Source organism: Macrobrachium nipponense, chromosome 6 (assembly GCF_015104395.2).
Source record: "Macrobrachium nipponense isolate FS-2020 chromosome 6, ASM1510439v2, whole genome shotgun sequence".
Lineage (NCBI taxonomy): Eukaryota > Metazoa > Arthropoda > Malacostraca > Decapoda > Palaemonidae > Macrobrachium > Macrobrachium nipponense.
Window position 1 is genome coordinate 63,206,795 of NC_061108.1, and position 16,313 is coordinate 63,223,107.

At 42.2% G+C, this 16,313-nt stretch overlaps 1 protein-coding gene across 1 annotated transcript in view; it reads right to left on the minus strand.

Annotated features, from left to right (window-relative positions):
* Window positions 1-16,313, minus strand: part of LOC135216338 (WD repeat-containing protein 19-like) — a 927,827-nt gene that overhangs the window by 411,045 nt on the left and 500,469 nt on the right.

Consider the following 16,313-nt stretch of genomic DNA (forward strand, 5'->3'; position numbering starts at 1 on the left):
AACAACTAACTATGGTGCTTTTCATAACGAAATTAATTTATTTTTACATTCAGTTTTTTAAAAACAATACTTTAACAGCATTGTCTTTTAAAGCTATGTGTAGATTCCTAAGTAGAAAATCTAAATTAACCAAACAAAAGTAATGTCAAGAGAGAAACCTAATAACCCCACTACATATAAATTTCCCATATATTTTCAATCAGTTGGTTGGATCCATGCCATTTAGCATGGATCTGCCACATTTTCACTAACATTCAGGGCCAGATTACGTGGGTGTTTGGTCTTCCCCTTAACAGCACTTGGTCGTCGTCCTTTATCAATGTGAGCTGCACCACTTGGTCTGTCTGTCAGTTCCTCTAGAAATGGAGGTGGGCTGACATAGCATTTTTCCACGGCCTGCACCTTTCTTCAGCTCCAAAACCTATGTTATGTAGCAAGTTATTTAGATGATTTGTAGTTTTGAAAGATGCTAGCCTCTGCTGTGCTTTCCTTAAAGCCTGTGCGGTGTCGTGATTCCAAACCCCTCAATGACTTGAATTTAAGTTTTTGCAACAGGACTCGTATCTAATAGCGGTGGAGTCAACAGAGCTTCAGCATAAAGGAAGAACTGTGCATCCTCAGAATCGCATGCATCTCTGTCTTCAGTATCTACGCTTTCATTACTGTCTTTTGCTGACGTGCTGCTTATATTTGTCCCCGTGTCTCGGTCATCACTTCTTTGTCCTTGGCATCTACCCTTCGCGTTACATATATTCACTGGCCTGATATGATGTGCGACATTATCTGAGTTAACCTTACTAAGTTCTAGGCTTTCTAGGATTAATTTCACTTACTAACAGAGTTCCACAAAGGGGCTAATTGATACACTGTGTTGTTCTCGGTAGATTTTTATTCAGACCGCAAGAGGGAAGCGGGAACGCCGAACATGCCGCTTTGTTTGCATACAGGTGGTGCCACGACTCACCAGCGAGAAAGACTAAATACTTCAGAAAAATCAACATACAAGCAGCGAGTGCAAAGTACTAACACAATACGAACAAAAATATGAACAATACAAATCATAATATGTTAACAATCTGAAGGTCTCTACCTTCTTAAGATTATAAGTAATGTTCTCAAGTTAAGTCTATTGTGATCATACTACAACATTTGCAAACGAAAACTGATTGCGTAGTACAAATTGATGTTCTACTGAGGATTTGCCTTTTATATTCATCTTTCAAATCTGGATGATACATAGGGTGGCCATTTCTAAATTTTCAAAAAGGAGGTCAAAATGACACTCGTTTAAAACAAATGAAAAAACTCCTAACTGGTAACGTGGCCTACCTTTCCATGTTGAATGCCATCTCTGAAGTTAGCTGAAAATCAAAGTATCAAACTACGCTAATATAAACTCCTGCTGTTACAAAAATATACTCTTATTTCCCAAAATTAGCTAACATGAAAAATGAAAAGGATAAAATGAGTTAAGAATAACCAGAAAAGAAACATTAAACTATCATATTCTTCCCAAAATCATCTTTAAGTAAGTACCCCCTTTTCTCTTTCTGTCCAAACATTCATAGTTTATCAGTTAAGAAAACCGTCTAGACAAAACCCATTTTTCAATATGGTGACTTCAAATCCATCTGAAATAAAGAGACAATAATTACCTCACCATTAAACACTAAAGTTCGTCAATAAAATGTGTCACATCACACTTCCCTTTCTCTAGAACTGAAGTAATTGTCGCTTCAAATGTTAACTTTTCCAAAGTTTTCCACTGCACTATACCTTTTTCGATGGACCTCCAATACCCCTCCTACACCGAAAAACCCTGTTGTCCACTTTGACAGTTGGCCGTCCAAATTCCTCTGCCAAATTTAAATACAGAGATTATGCCATCTAGATAGCTCCTACAACACATAGTTTGACCATCATTATAGCTACATAACAGCAATAACTGGAACTGTGTAGCGTTCGTTGAAGAAGAATTCATCCCCATCGTTATCCTCTAGCGGTGGAACCATTGCCATCTCCAGTGTAGGCGGAACTTTAACCGCCTCATGGTCCCATGTAAGTTTTTCACGAACACCTTTGTCGAATAATTGTAGATCCTGGCTGAGAGCATGAACCACCTTGAAACGACTCTGCATGAGCCATTATTAAGCAGCTGCGACCCATGTAGGTGTATCCTAACATCCTCGTTGCTGAAGTGTAGATTCGATGTCCTCCGACGAAGGGATCATAACTGCCACCTTGTTGCCGACTTGAAATATCCCATGACTACCATGCAAGTGCGTCCTGCACCTGCCTCGTAGATGTATTGTAGACTCCTGATTTGTCCCAGATGTATCCTGAGATGATCCATCGACAATATCTCATCCTTGCAAAGGCGACCCGTAACATCGTCACCCGTGTGAAGATCCAACCTGTGGCGTTGTAGATCCTGAGTTGTTTTCGTTGTCACCACTCGTGTGAAGTTGGGTATTCTCTAAAGTCATCGTGTGGGTCCGTGTTTTCGTCACTAATAGGTTCTAACTAACGTTTTGACAAGTCTACATGATCTTAGAACAAATAAAGTCTTGCTTTAATACACGAATCTGTCATGAACTAACATACCCAATCTCATAGTCAATTATTAAGGAGTAAAATTCTTCACTAAAATAAAATATGATCTTTATCTACTGACACCTGTTAAGCTTACTGGGAGAATTATTATCACTAACTGACCACTCATTATTAATCCCGTATCTGACAAATATACTACCAAAACCCCATAATGTCTATACAGCAAAACCCCTGTAATGTTTATACAGCTAACCTCCATCAAACATAATGTTGAATATCCTTCTATCTCACATATCCCCATTCTACCTCCTTTACCTCATAATAGAAATCCTATGTAAAGTTACCATGAAAAAACGCTTAATCCAGATTACTAGTTTCCCTTGTAGAAAAAAAATAATTCAACTTTTCCCATTACAAAATGTATAAGAAGAAAAATAATTCAGCGCTTTTCCATTACAAAACATAGTATGTATCGTCAACGCAAAATTGCTGCCGCAACATATCCGCATCAACCCCTGAATTGGCCCTTTAAATTCCTCACCATGCAATGTCATCATCGACATTCCTGAAAGCGGGTCAAACCTCTGAGTAATCAACTCCAAAAGAAAATATCAACAATCTGTCTCATCACAGCATTGTCAGCACTAAGCCACCTGTGTATACAACATGTGCTCAAATCGCACTATGGACTTGTCTAGCCAGACACAAAACTCAGAAATCATTATTCCTTCAAATGGCCCAAAAATCATCCATTAAATCCTCACTGGGAATCCTCAATAATTATCCTCAGGACATCCTCATTGTCACCTCAAGGGTACCCAAAAAATTGTCCTCAAAAACGTTTATTAAAAAGCCACGATTATAAAATATTTCACCACAGGTTAAATCCTAAGCTATTTGACCACCAATGTACCTCAGAGTAAACCATTTATGATACTGCCTCATGTATATACACCCAAGTTATATAAACCACAGAAAACTACAATCCAGAAATTATGCATAAAAATTATATACCACCAAGTATAACCACTGGTGAATATAACCTCATAAAATATAACACCTTTATAGGGCCCCGTAAAACCACAAGAATAGTGCTCCCACCCCCAGGAGCCATAACACCAAAAAGAACCACAATTACCATCACTTTGGCTCATGAAACCACAGATCATCACCAAAAATCATAGCCCAAAAACATTTACCACCAAAATAACCACAAAAAATCAGGCCCCACCCCAATATATCAATACAACTAGGAATCACCAAACCTCAAAAATCACCACAGTATCATCATCACCAAAACCGTCATCACCACGAACCCCCTTACAATATTTCTCAACTCTACGGTAATTTCTCATATTTTTTCACCCGTTTTCCATCATGAAATAATTACCTCTGGTTTTTATGCCAAATCATCGCAGTTTCCACATGCTAGAAAATAGTAAAAGAATGAAAGGAAAAAAGTTACATCAAACTGCTAACCCCATTTCTGGAAAGAAAAAAATTCCAACTGCGTGATGTTACCTTATTATCTACCACTACCAATCTTTTTCAATTTAGATATGTGAGTTAATTTCGACCGACCTGTCTTTTCATCTAGCACTACAAATCTGTTTCCTCTCTTTTCCTCAATAACTCTAAAAGAACACTCAAATTTTGGACCTAACTTGTAATTTAGTTCATTTCTCACATTGATTTTTAGGAATACATTCTCTCCAACAGTAATTTTAACATCTAATGATTTCTCGTTGCTTCTTTCCGCCATTTCTTGGGCTGTAGCCACGAGATTACGGCTGAGACAAGCATGTCTCTGCTGTGGAAATTAATGCTTCAATTGTATCTTCTCCATGATGAGGTATAGTTAACCGATCGATCAACTGTGCCTGGTGCTTGGCAACCAAACAATGCTTCGTATGGAGACATTTTTAATGGAATCACTGACTATAGTGTTGATGTTATGTCTAACAATATCTATACAGGCGGTCCCCGGCTTACGACGGTTCCGGCTTACGACGTTCCGAGGTTACGACGCTTTTTCTTAAATATTCAATGGAAATTCCGTCCTGGGTTACGACGCTGTTAGTTCCGAGGTTACGACGCTGACGCTTCCGACGCTCCGAGTGTAACGACGCTTTTAAAAAACGCATGCTATGATAAAAATCCTTTATAGTTTAGCACAGTACATAATAAAAATATGTTTTTGGTTACATTACAACAAAAATTTTGAGGTTATGATGATTTTCACACTTTTTTTTTTTTCGGTCATTTTTAATTTTTTTACTGACGCCGCATATGCGGAACTAGTCTTTGCGGGCGAATGAATACACTAGCTTGGGATGCGCAGTTTAAAACAGTCCAAAAAGCGCAAAACTATAATTGAAAAATCATTGCTTGTTTCCAGTACATAATTAAAAAAACTAAGTTTTCTGGTTAGATTACAACACAAATGCCAAGGTTACGACGTTTTGTTATGCTTTTTAACGATACCTCATATGCAGAACTAGTTTTTGAGCGGAGGTGCATAAATTAATTAACGCTATTAAACTGTATGGTAAATTGACCGAACAACGACCTCGGACGGTCGAGGACGCCAAGCGTAACAATACGAAAGGACGCCACTTCAATCGCGTGGCCTGCCCTGCATTCCACTAGGTTGTGTTCTGAGACGTTGCTGAAATTCCTTGCCATTTTCGCTAATTTACAATGGCTCCTAAACGCCAAAGTACTTCCTCCGATGATAGTTCATCCAAGAAGAGGAAGGTCATCACGATGGAGGTCAAATATGACGTGATAAAGCGTTCGGAGAAGGGAGAAACTAACACCGAAATAGGCCGTTCTTTAGGTTTGGAATGCATCCTTATCATGAATGCTCTACACCTCCACCTCCATCTCCCACAACCTAGGTAACAGCTTTGAGACTCACTAAAAGTTGGTAAGTTATGTAAGGAATTTCTAAATTAAGTTTTATACTACATGTTATATGTGATATTAAACCACTGTATGGTGCATATTACTGTATGTAACTTACTATGCATAGAGTACTTACTAACATACTAATTATTTTTTGTACATTCCAGAATCCCCTGAATGATGTAGGCTATGGGGCCACATAAGACTTTGTCCATCCAGGGTTACGATGAATGTCAAATATAAACTAAAGGTAAGGAATTAATTAACATACATTAACTCCTTCTTTTAGTAGTACACTCTTGATATATCTACAGTAATTAACATATTGCATTCACAACTTTCTGTAGTGTATATTTTGTACACTAATTTTGTTACTTTTTCCTTCCAGAACCAACATTTTTCACACAACTCCAGGTTGTTACTACAAGTGTCATCAAGGGATAACTACTACAAGTAGAAGCACCATTTTTGGATGGGAAATAAAAAAACCCTTCAGGAAAGTATACGTATCACATGTAACATGTAGTGTAACAAAGTATGAACAGTAAGGTTTTTTTACATACAGTAGTACATATTACATACGTACATAACTTTTTTTTTACAGGAATTTCCAACCAAGTTTGATTATGTACATATGTAGTACATGTTATAAACCACTGTACGTATGGTTACTGTTATGTAACTTACTAAACATACATAACATGACTTAACTTTGATACTTTTTTGGTACATTCCAGAAAACCAGGACCCCCTCCATGATGCAGGCTATGGGGCCACATAAAACTTTGTCCAGGGTTACTACATAACATAGCACGACAACTGTAAACTATGTACTACTGTACTAAAGGTAAGGAATTATACATAGTACATATAGTAACATACATTAAGTGACCAAGATCTCTCACATGGGATAAGTGATCAAGGTCCCTCATGGAATTACATACATACTGTACACTCCCTGCTGAACAGGGGGTGTAGACCAATCATTTACAATATTAAACCACTGTATGGTGCATATTACTGTATGTAACTTACTATGCATAGAGTACTTACTGACAAAATTATCTTTTGTACATTCCAGAACCCCCTGAATGATGTAGGCTATGGGGCCACATAAGACTTTGTCCATCCAGGGTTACGATGATGTCAAATATATAAACTAAAGGTAAGGAATTAATTAACATACATTAACTAAGTTTTATACATGTTATATATGTGATATTAAACCACCTGTATGGTGCATATTACTGTATGTAACCTTACTATGCATAGAGTACTTACTGACATACTAATTATTTTTTGTACATTCCAGAACCCCTGAATGATGTAGGCTATGGGGCCACATAAGACTTTGTCCATCCAGGGTACGATGAATGTCAAATATAAACTAAAGGTAAGGAATTAATTAACATACATTAACTAAGTTTTATACATGTATATGTGATATTAAACCACTGTATGGTGCATATTACTGTATGTAACTTACTATGCATAGAGTACTTACTGACATACTAATTATTTTTTGTACATTCCAGAACCCCTGAATGATGTAGGCTATGGGGCCACATAAGACTTTGTCCATCCAGGGTTACATAGCAGGACAACTTTAAACTAAAAGTAAGGAATTAATTCACATACATTAACTTTTTTACTCTTGATATAACTCAAATAAAGTAAAAGGAATTATAAACTAAAAGTAAGGAATTAATTAACATACATTAACTCTTTTACTCTTGATATCTATAATTTACATATTGTATTCAGGACTTTGTGTAGTATTTTGTACTAATGTGTTATACTTTTTACCTTCCAGAGCTACCAGACTGGGATTTTAGTGTACTCCAGGATCTAACAAAGTGTGCAATGCATGTGGATACGTATAGTGACAGTGTTTAGTGTATACCCTAAGGATTAAGTGTAGTGTACATTGTGCTTTTTAGTGTCACAAGAGTTTAATAAAGAATTATACCTTCAAGAACCATCCTTTGCCATTGGAATAACCACACTACACATCATGCAATCTACTTGCATGTCACACAGGTAAGGTCTCTAACTTTTTCTTAGTTTAAGGCATATTTCCAAGTGTCGTTCCGGCTTACACGATTTTCGGCTTACACGCGCCATCAAGAACGGAACCCCCGTCGTAACCCGGGGGACGTGCCTGTATATCTATCCCAGTTTTTATCGTTTCCTCCTACAGTCTCTGAGAGCTTCGAGCACTTTCCTGTTTGCTCGTTCACATAACCCATTAGCTTCAGGTCTGTATGGAATAACTGTTACTTTTTATATGCCCATGACTTCTGCCAAACACTCTAAAGTCTTGTTTACAAACTTCCCTGCCATTGCCGGCCAACAAAAACTTCTGGTGAGCATTATCTGCAAATGACACCATTGAAAAATGCTATAGCTATTTGGCATGGCAATGCACAAACCCTTTATCACACTCCTCTCAAACATGTACATGGAATTCTTTGAAAAACGCTATTTCTTTTACCTAATATCATTTATATTCCTTTAAAGTGGTATAGATATTTTGTTATGATATTTTTAGCTGTTCTGCCTGCTGGTACTGATGGAAATGATTTACTCTCTAAGTTAAATAACCAGGTACATCGATTAAGTTCACTCTAGAATTGAGAAAAGGCAATTGCCTCCCTTTCTTCGATGTTTTGATATACTATACAGAGAACCATTTCAATGTAAATTCAGTATTATAGGAAACCAACAACAACTTTAACTTATGTTCATTTCTATTCAGGCCACCATCTTAACATCAAAATATCAATTTTGTACATGAACTTCCCTGACAGATATATACATAGCTATAGTCTCCGACGTTCCCGACAGAATTTCAAATCTCGCGGCACACGCGACAGGTAGGTCAGGTGGTCACCTTACCCGACCGCTGGGTGGCGGATGTACGAACCACTCCCGTAAGCTTGTCAGATTTTTCTCTGTCGCGGCAACGATAACAACTGTTGTCGGTTCCTGCTCGATAGTTTTTCGATTCTCGCTTGCCTGGAGTTAATTTGGACTTCTTTTGGTGACGTATTCGCTTTGTTTGGCTTGGCATACGCTGATTGTGGACCGGTTTGATTTTGAGTTTGTTTTTCTTTAACGATGTCTGATCTAGAATCGGTAGTTAAAACTTCGGTTTTGTTTAGGGTTTGCGTGAATGAAGGATGTAAGGTGAGGTTGCCGAAAGCTTCGGTAGACCCCCACACGGTTTGCCATGAAATGCAGGGGGAATGAATGTGCTTTTGCTAACCCTTGTAGTGAATGTAAGGGATTGAATGAAGAAGAATATAAGGCTCTCTCTTCTTATGTTAGGAAGTTGGAACGTGATAGAGTGCGTAAGGCTTCCTCTAGAAGTTCTAGCAGATCTAGAATGAGTGAGTTGGATGTGGATCCTAATAGTACTAACGTAGAATTAGAACCTTCTTCCCAAGTTGCAGCCCCGGCTCCCCGCACCGAAGCCGAAGATTCGCCTTCGGAGGCGGCAGCTCTGAAAGCCAAGAATCGTTCTGTGGATCAGAAGATTCGTCAGTTGGAAGGTAAGGAGAGTGTTAGATCAGTGCAGTGTCCCCAGTGTTGTGGAGGGTGCGTCTGACCGGCTCCTTAGTGCCTCTAGGCCTAGACCTCTTCCAGACTCCCAGTTCCAGTTGGAGTAGGAAAGTCGAAAGCCGCAGGAGGGCTAGGGAGAGCCCCCACCGGTCAGGCGTCCCTCGGCAGATCCTGAAGTACGCATCCCAGGCTGCCTCGGATCGCTACAAGAAGGAGCTCCTACGCCAATGCTTCTCCTCTTCGTCGTCTCCCTCTCCGAAGAGAGGTTGGAACTCCCGGATGCGTCGCGCCCGTTGAAGAGGGCTTGGAAGGTCCATGCAGTCTTGGCTTTCTAGTCCGGAGGTTTTCCCGGAAGAATCGTCGGTGGAGGCGAAGAAACCCAAGAAATCCTATGATCGTTCTTCTTCTCGCGCTCCGCGCTCGGCGCCTGCTTCCGAGGAAGAAATAGAAGATTCTCCTACGAGAGTACTCGCGGGACTTCAAGCCTCAGATCACGGCGCTAGCAGACTCTCTAGCAGTTAGATCACGTAGGAAGAAGGACGTTTCTCTTCCGATCAAGAGATCTAGGCGCCGCTCTTCAGAGGATCGTTCTCCTTCATATGTGGAGTTTCGTATGAAGGTGGGGGCTCGCGTGAGCGCCCTCGCTCGCGGAGCGCCCTCGCGTCGCGTGAGCGCCCTCGGCTCGCCTGGCTCTCTTTCAATTTCAAGGCGCCAAACATCGGTAGGACGCATCTATGGCAGAAAAAAAGTTTTTTTCTCCAGATTGGATCCCGCTTCCGGTAAGCGCACTGCACCTGCTCATCACGCGATTTCTTCAACTCCCTCGCGTTAGACTTCTCCTCAGCAAGCCTCAAGATTATAGAAGGCGCCCTTATACAAGTAGGAGTTCTTCTTCCAGATGTCACTCTCCTCGAGTATCGGATCGTGACTTCTCTCCTGACAGGCATCTAGAGTCTGGTAGGAGTCGTGTGCATGATAGACGGCCTTCTGTTAGCCGCTCCCCACAAGGTAGCGCCAAGAGCCTACTGCACATAGCTCTCCTAGTAGGCGCTCGTCTCTTTTAAGGCGTCATACTCCTGATTATTCTCCTAAGGGCAGACAACAAGAGTCTTTCAAGCGCCCTTCTCCGTGTAGGCGCTCTCCCGCTTCTAGGCGCACTTCTCCTTGACCCCCCCACGTTTTTTTTTTTTTCTCTTGGTAGGCACCCAGGAATCCCGGGAAGGCCGCCCCCTTCTCCAAGTAGCGCTCGTTAGTGTTGAAGCGCCCTTCTCCTGAATGTTACCCTCTTGTTAGACGTCAAGAGTCTCGCAAGCAGCCTTCTCCTAGTAGGCGCATTTCGCCTTCCAGTCGAACTTCCGTTGATCGTACGCAACTGGACAGGTATGGAGAGCCGCGCAAGCGCTCTGCTCCGATAGGCGCTCTTCTCCTGGCAGCCGCTCGCCTCAGGATAAGGTGCATAGAGTATAGTAGGCGCTCGCCTCCTCGTAAGCGCCCTGCGGATGTTTCCGAGGATTCTCGGAGTAGGAGCCCTACCTCTCCTTCAGCTGAGATTCCGTATACCTCGAAGAGGGAGTCTCATCGTAACTTCCCAGATCTTCTCATCGTGCTCCAGTGGATGTGAAACTCTTCTAAGAGCGATGGCGGGGTTCTTCTCCAACCTCTCGCTCAACTCCTGCTAGGAGCCCTTCGTCACCTAAGGATCTCCTTCCGCGCTCGCCTCGACAAGACGTCCTGGAAGGTTCGGATGAGGAACCGAAACACTTCTGCTGCTGTCTCTTCTTACAAGAAGCTTACAGAGCTACTTTTACAAGTTTTGGGGATTCCCTTACGCCTACGGCTCCTCCTTCTCCTCACTCACTTTTTTCAACGGCGAAGACAGCGAAGAGTTCTTCTTGTGTGAGGATGAAGCCAACTCTTTCTATGAAGAAGGCACTGAGGAGTTTGGTTCCTGGATGGCTTCCAAAGAAGAAGCGGGGAAAACGATGTTCGCTTTTCCTCCTTCGAAGTTATCAGGACGCGCTGGTTTCTGGTACGAAACAGGAGAGCCCTTAGGATTGGGTCTACCGTCTTCGGCTGATTCGGATTTTTCGGCGCTGGTAGATTCGACAAGGAGAACTGCCCTTAACTCTGCTAAGACGACTTGGGCAATGAATGAATTGGATCATTTGCTCAAAGGTATGTTTAGAGTGCTAGAAGTATTTAACTTCCTTGATTGGTCGTTGGGAGTCCTAGCCAAGAAAATTGAAGTGCCAGAGTCAATTTCACCAGATGATCTTATGTGTGTTTTGTCTTGTATGGACAAGTCAGTAAGAGACGGAGCGAGTGAAATCGCCTCCCTTTATGGGGCCGGGATCGTGAAGAAGAGATCGGTTTATTGTTCCTTCTTAACGAAGTCGGTCTCCCATGCTCAGAGGTCTTCTTTGCTGTTTGCTCCTCTGTCTACTCAGTTGTTCCCGAAACATCGAGTGCAGGACATTTCGAGGTCACTTTCGGCCAAAGCCACCCAGGACCTTTAGGCACAGTCGGCAAGGAAAAGAAAAACCTCGCCCTTCCTTCCCTACCAAGGCTAAGAAGGAAAAAGCAAGTGTTCGAGAACCCTTTCGAGGGGCATCGTCATCAAGAACCTCTACGTTTAGAGGTCGTAGACCTTCAAGAAGGGGTAAGACTTTCGCCAAGTCTGTTAAAGCCCCCAAATAACTTGCAAGTCCTTCAAACAACGGTGGGCGCCAGACTCTTAGAGTTTGCAGAAGTCTGGGCCCAAAAAAGGGGCGGATCCTTGGACCCTTTCCTATTTTGAGGAGAGGTTACCTCATCCCTTTCGTCGAAAGACCTCCCTTGACGACCATCCCAAGGGAACTGACGGCCAGGTACAGAGACCCCATCATGAATCAAGCTCTCCATCTAGCAGTAGATCAGATGCTAGAGAAGGGGGCTATCGAACTAGTGACAGACCATCATTCATCGGGCTTCTACAACCGCCTTTTCCTAGTTCCGAAGTCCCTCAGGGGGATGGAGACCGGTGTTGGATGTAAGCGCCCTGACTGTTCTTTTCGTAGAAAAGAAGAAGTTCACGATGGAAACGCCTTCATCAGTGCTGGCAGCACTTCGTCCAGGGGACTGGATGGTTTCCTTGGATTTACAGGACGCTTACTTCCACGTACCGATCCATCCTTCCTCGAGGAAGTTTCTCAGATTCATGATGGGGGGGAAAATTTTTCAGTTCAGGGCTCTGTGTTTCGGCCTCTCGAAGGCCCTCAAGTGTTCACGGGGATTTTGAGGAATGTGGCTCAATGGCTTCATTTGAAAGGGGTGAGGATATCCATGTACCTCGACGATTGGCTAATAAGGGCCAATTCAGAAGATCGTTGTTTGAAGGACTTACAAGTAACCTTAGAATTGACGAAGGCTTTGGGACTTCTCGTCAATTTCAAGAAGTCATCACTAATTCCCGAGCAAAGAGTGTGTGTATCTCGGGATACAGATGAACTCTCTGAGTTTTCGGTGCTTTTCCCTCGCAGGAAAGGATAGCCCGAGGATTAGAGAGAGTAACAACCTTCTTAGGGAAAGAAGTATGCACAGTGAGGGAGGGGTGGGGATGAGTCTGCTGGGGACACTCCTCTCTGGAGCAATTCGTTTCCCTAGGAAGGTTGCACCTGAGAGCCGCTCCAATTCTTTCTTCATCGGAATTGGAGTCGTCGTTCTCAGGATTTGACGTTCTCCCTGTCGTTATCCCAGGACATCAAGAAACATCTCTTATGGTGGACAGATCCCAACCTCTTTGCGAAGGGACTGTCTCTTCAATCACAGACCCCCAACCTGGTGTTGTTCTCCGACGCGTCGGACATGGGGTGGGGTGCAACTCTAGGAACCAACGAAGTGTCAGGTACCTGGGTGGGGGACCAGGTAGCCTGGCACATCAACAGAAAGGAGTTGATGGCTGTGTGGTTGGCCTCTGAAGGCTTTCGAGCCCAAAGTCAGAAGATCGGTAGTGCAGGTCAACGCGGACAACACTACAGCTCTGGCATACATCAGGAAACAGGGGGGGACGCATTCCTTCTCCCTGTACGAGACAGCAAGAGACCTTCTTCTGTGGGCAGAAGAAAGAGGAATCAAGCTTCTCACCAGGTTCGTGCAGGGAGAAAGGAATGTAAGAGCAGATCTCCTCAGCAGGAAAGATCAGGTCCTTCCCACAGAGTGGACTCTTCATCTGGATGTATGCCAGAGCCTGTGGAAGTTATGGGGCAGGCCACACATAGACCTCTTTGCCACGTCAAAGAACAAGAGGCTGGATCCTTACTGCTCTCCGATATCGGATCCAGAGGCAGTAGCAATAGATGCTCTTCTTCTAGACTGGAACGGACTCGACGTCTACGCGTTTCCCCCTTCAAGATCCTGGGGCTAACTATCAAGAAGTTCGTAGAGTCCGATTCAACGAGAATGACCTTAATCGCTCCCTTTTGGCCGGCCCAAGAATGGTTCACAGAGGTACTGGAATGGTTGGTGGACCTCCCAAGATCGCTCCCGCTAAGGAGCGATCTACTCAGACAACCCCACTTCGACAGGTACCACAAAAATCTCCTCGCTCTCAGTCTGACTGGTTTCAGACTGTCCAAAGTTTGGTCAGAGCGAAAGGCTTTTCAGCAGCAGCTGCTAAAGCAATCGCAAGAGCGAGGAGAACCTTCACCTTGCGTGTATACCAGTCAAAGTGGGATGTCTTCAGACGTTGGTGCAAGAGGAAGAACATTTCCTCTTCCAGTACCTCTGTGACCCAAATTGCGGATTTCCTTATTTTCCTCAAAGAAGAATGTCATCTGGTTGTGTCAACTATTAAGGGATACCGCAGTATGTTGGCGGCGGTATTTCGGCATAGAGGCTTAAATATATCCGATGATAAGGACCTGCATGATCTTATTAGATCATTTGAAACCATTAAGCGTCCTCATGTAGTACCGAACTGGAATCTAGACGTAGTCCTACAATTCCTTGGATCGTCTAGATTCGAACCTCCTGGCTTAGCCTCTTTCAAGGACTTGACGAAGAAGGCTATCTTCCTTTTGGCCCTAGCTACAGCTAAAAGAGTGAGTGAGCTCCAAGCTATTGAGGGCAAGGTAGGGTTTAAGGAAGATTCTATGGTGTGTTCGTTTCTTCCAAGTTTCCTTGCAAAGAATGAAAACCCATCACGCCCTTGGCCCAGGAGCTTTGAAGTTCGTAGTTTATCTTTTCTAGTAGGGGAAGAGCCTGAAAGAACTCTTTGCCCTATGAGAATTATGAAGTATTTCCTTAAGAGGAAGGAACAACTTAAGGCTAATCAAGATGTACTTTGTGCTCCGTAAAGGACCCCACTCGGCCATGTCGAAGAATGCTCTTTCCTTTTTTCTGAGAAGCCTTATTACAGAGGCACATGTTGCCTGTAAGGAAGACCATTTTAGACTACTGAAAGTGAAAGCTCACGAGGTGAGGCATCGCAACTTCGCTTGCATTCAGAAAAATATGTCTGTGCGGAACTTGATGGAGGCGACTTTTTGGAGATGCCAATCGGTTTTCGCAAACCACTACCTACGTGATGTAAAAATCACATATGATAAATGCTTCGCCTTAGGTCCTTTCGTATCGGCGGATTCGGTGCTGGGCAGGGAGCTGAAACTTATCCTGTGTAAATTTTTTATATGTTACCCTATATTTTATATTGTTGTTTTTTGGTTGTCTGAAAGAGGTTGCAGGAGGCACCTCTTTTTGTCGTAGTATTAACCCTTTGTATTTTGGTTAGGTGGTCTGGTGGGTTTTGGCTCCTTGCAGAGGTAGTGGGTAAGGATCTGTTAGGTAAGCGGACAAGGTCCCTCTAACAGCATCCGACTTGGATTCTACCACAATAGGGGATCACATATCCCAGTGGTAGATCCGAGAGTCTTTCAGCATCAGGTCACGTCCTAGCTGTAGCTCTCCAGGCAATGCAGACTCAGAGATAGTATCTATGAAGTCTTTCATCCTGAAAAGGTGAGAACCAAGGTTTTTTATATCCTACAACATTAGTTGTTTCCCGTCTTACCTGTATTATTGAGCTGTCTCTTACCCTCCACCAAGGGTGCCAATCAGCTATGATATATCTGTCAGGGAAGTTCATGTACAAAAATGATATTGTTAAACTACAATAAAGTTTTGTACATACTTACCTGGCAGATATATACGATTAATGGCCCGCCCCCAGCCTCCCCTCAGGAGACAGGTGGAAGAGAAAAATCTGACAAGCTTACGGGAGTGGTTCGTACATCCGCCACCCGAGGCGGGTAAGGTAGACCACCTGACCTACCTGTCGCGTGTGCCGCGAGATTTGAAATTCTGTCGGGAACGTCGGAGACTATAGCTATGTATATATCTGCCAGGTAAGTATGTACAAAACTTTATTGTAGTTTAACAATATCATATTTTTTCTTCTATGTTTTTACGAGCATTAAGTATTGTGTCAGTCCCCAAAATTTGGATCAAGAAATTGAATACATAAGAAAAATAGGGAAAGATTTATGCTATCCTTCACATATATTAGATCTTTGCTACAATAAAGGCCACAAAAATTTTTATAGTGTAAGTAACTTGGAGAAAGAAAATTCTAAGAACATTCTAAGTTTGCCTTATTTAAACGGATTTAAAACCATTAAATCATTGCTAAAAGCCTTTAAGGTCAACCTTGTTTTTTCCTATAATACCACACTAAAAGGAATGTATATAAAAATTGCCCCAGAGAAAGCAACAACATAATATATAAAATTCCATGTATGGGCTGTCCCTGCTTTTATCTTGGACAGCCGAGCAAGGGCTTAGAAGTAAGATTTAAAAAAGCACAAATATTCTGTCAAAACTGGGCAAACATTTAATGCAACATTAATTCATTTAAGTGAAAACAACCATCAGATAAATTGGACTGATAGTTCAGTAACTGCAAGGTCAAAAGATGTCTCTTATCATGAAATCTTTTAGAATCTGCCATAATACAACTTTCTTCCCACTGTAATTTTAATATGAGCCGTGGCCTGTTTCATTTTGACCCTTGTATTTGTAACATGTTTAAGAATGACCTCAAAGATATAATTACAGACTTAAATAAAAATTAGTTGCCTTAAGAGATATTTTCTTTGAATATGTATGTTTTGATATGTTTTTTGTGAATAAGTTTTTGTTTGCCAAAGATCTGAACGGGGTCAGCTCCCGACCAGTACAATCCTTTAATGCTTGCCTCACTGTGTCTGAGCAGCTGGACTTAATCTTTTTGTTCTTAAATTGTACCATGTTTATGC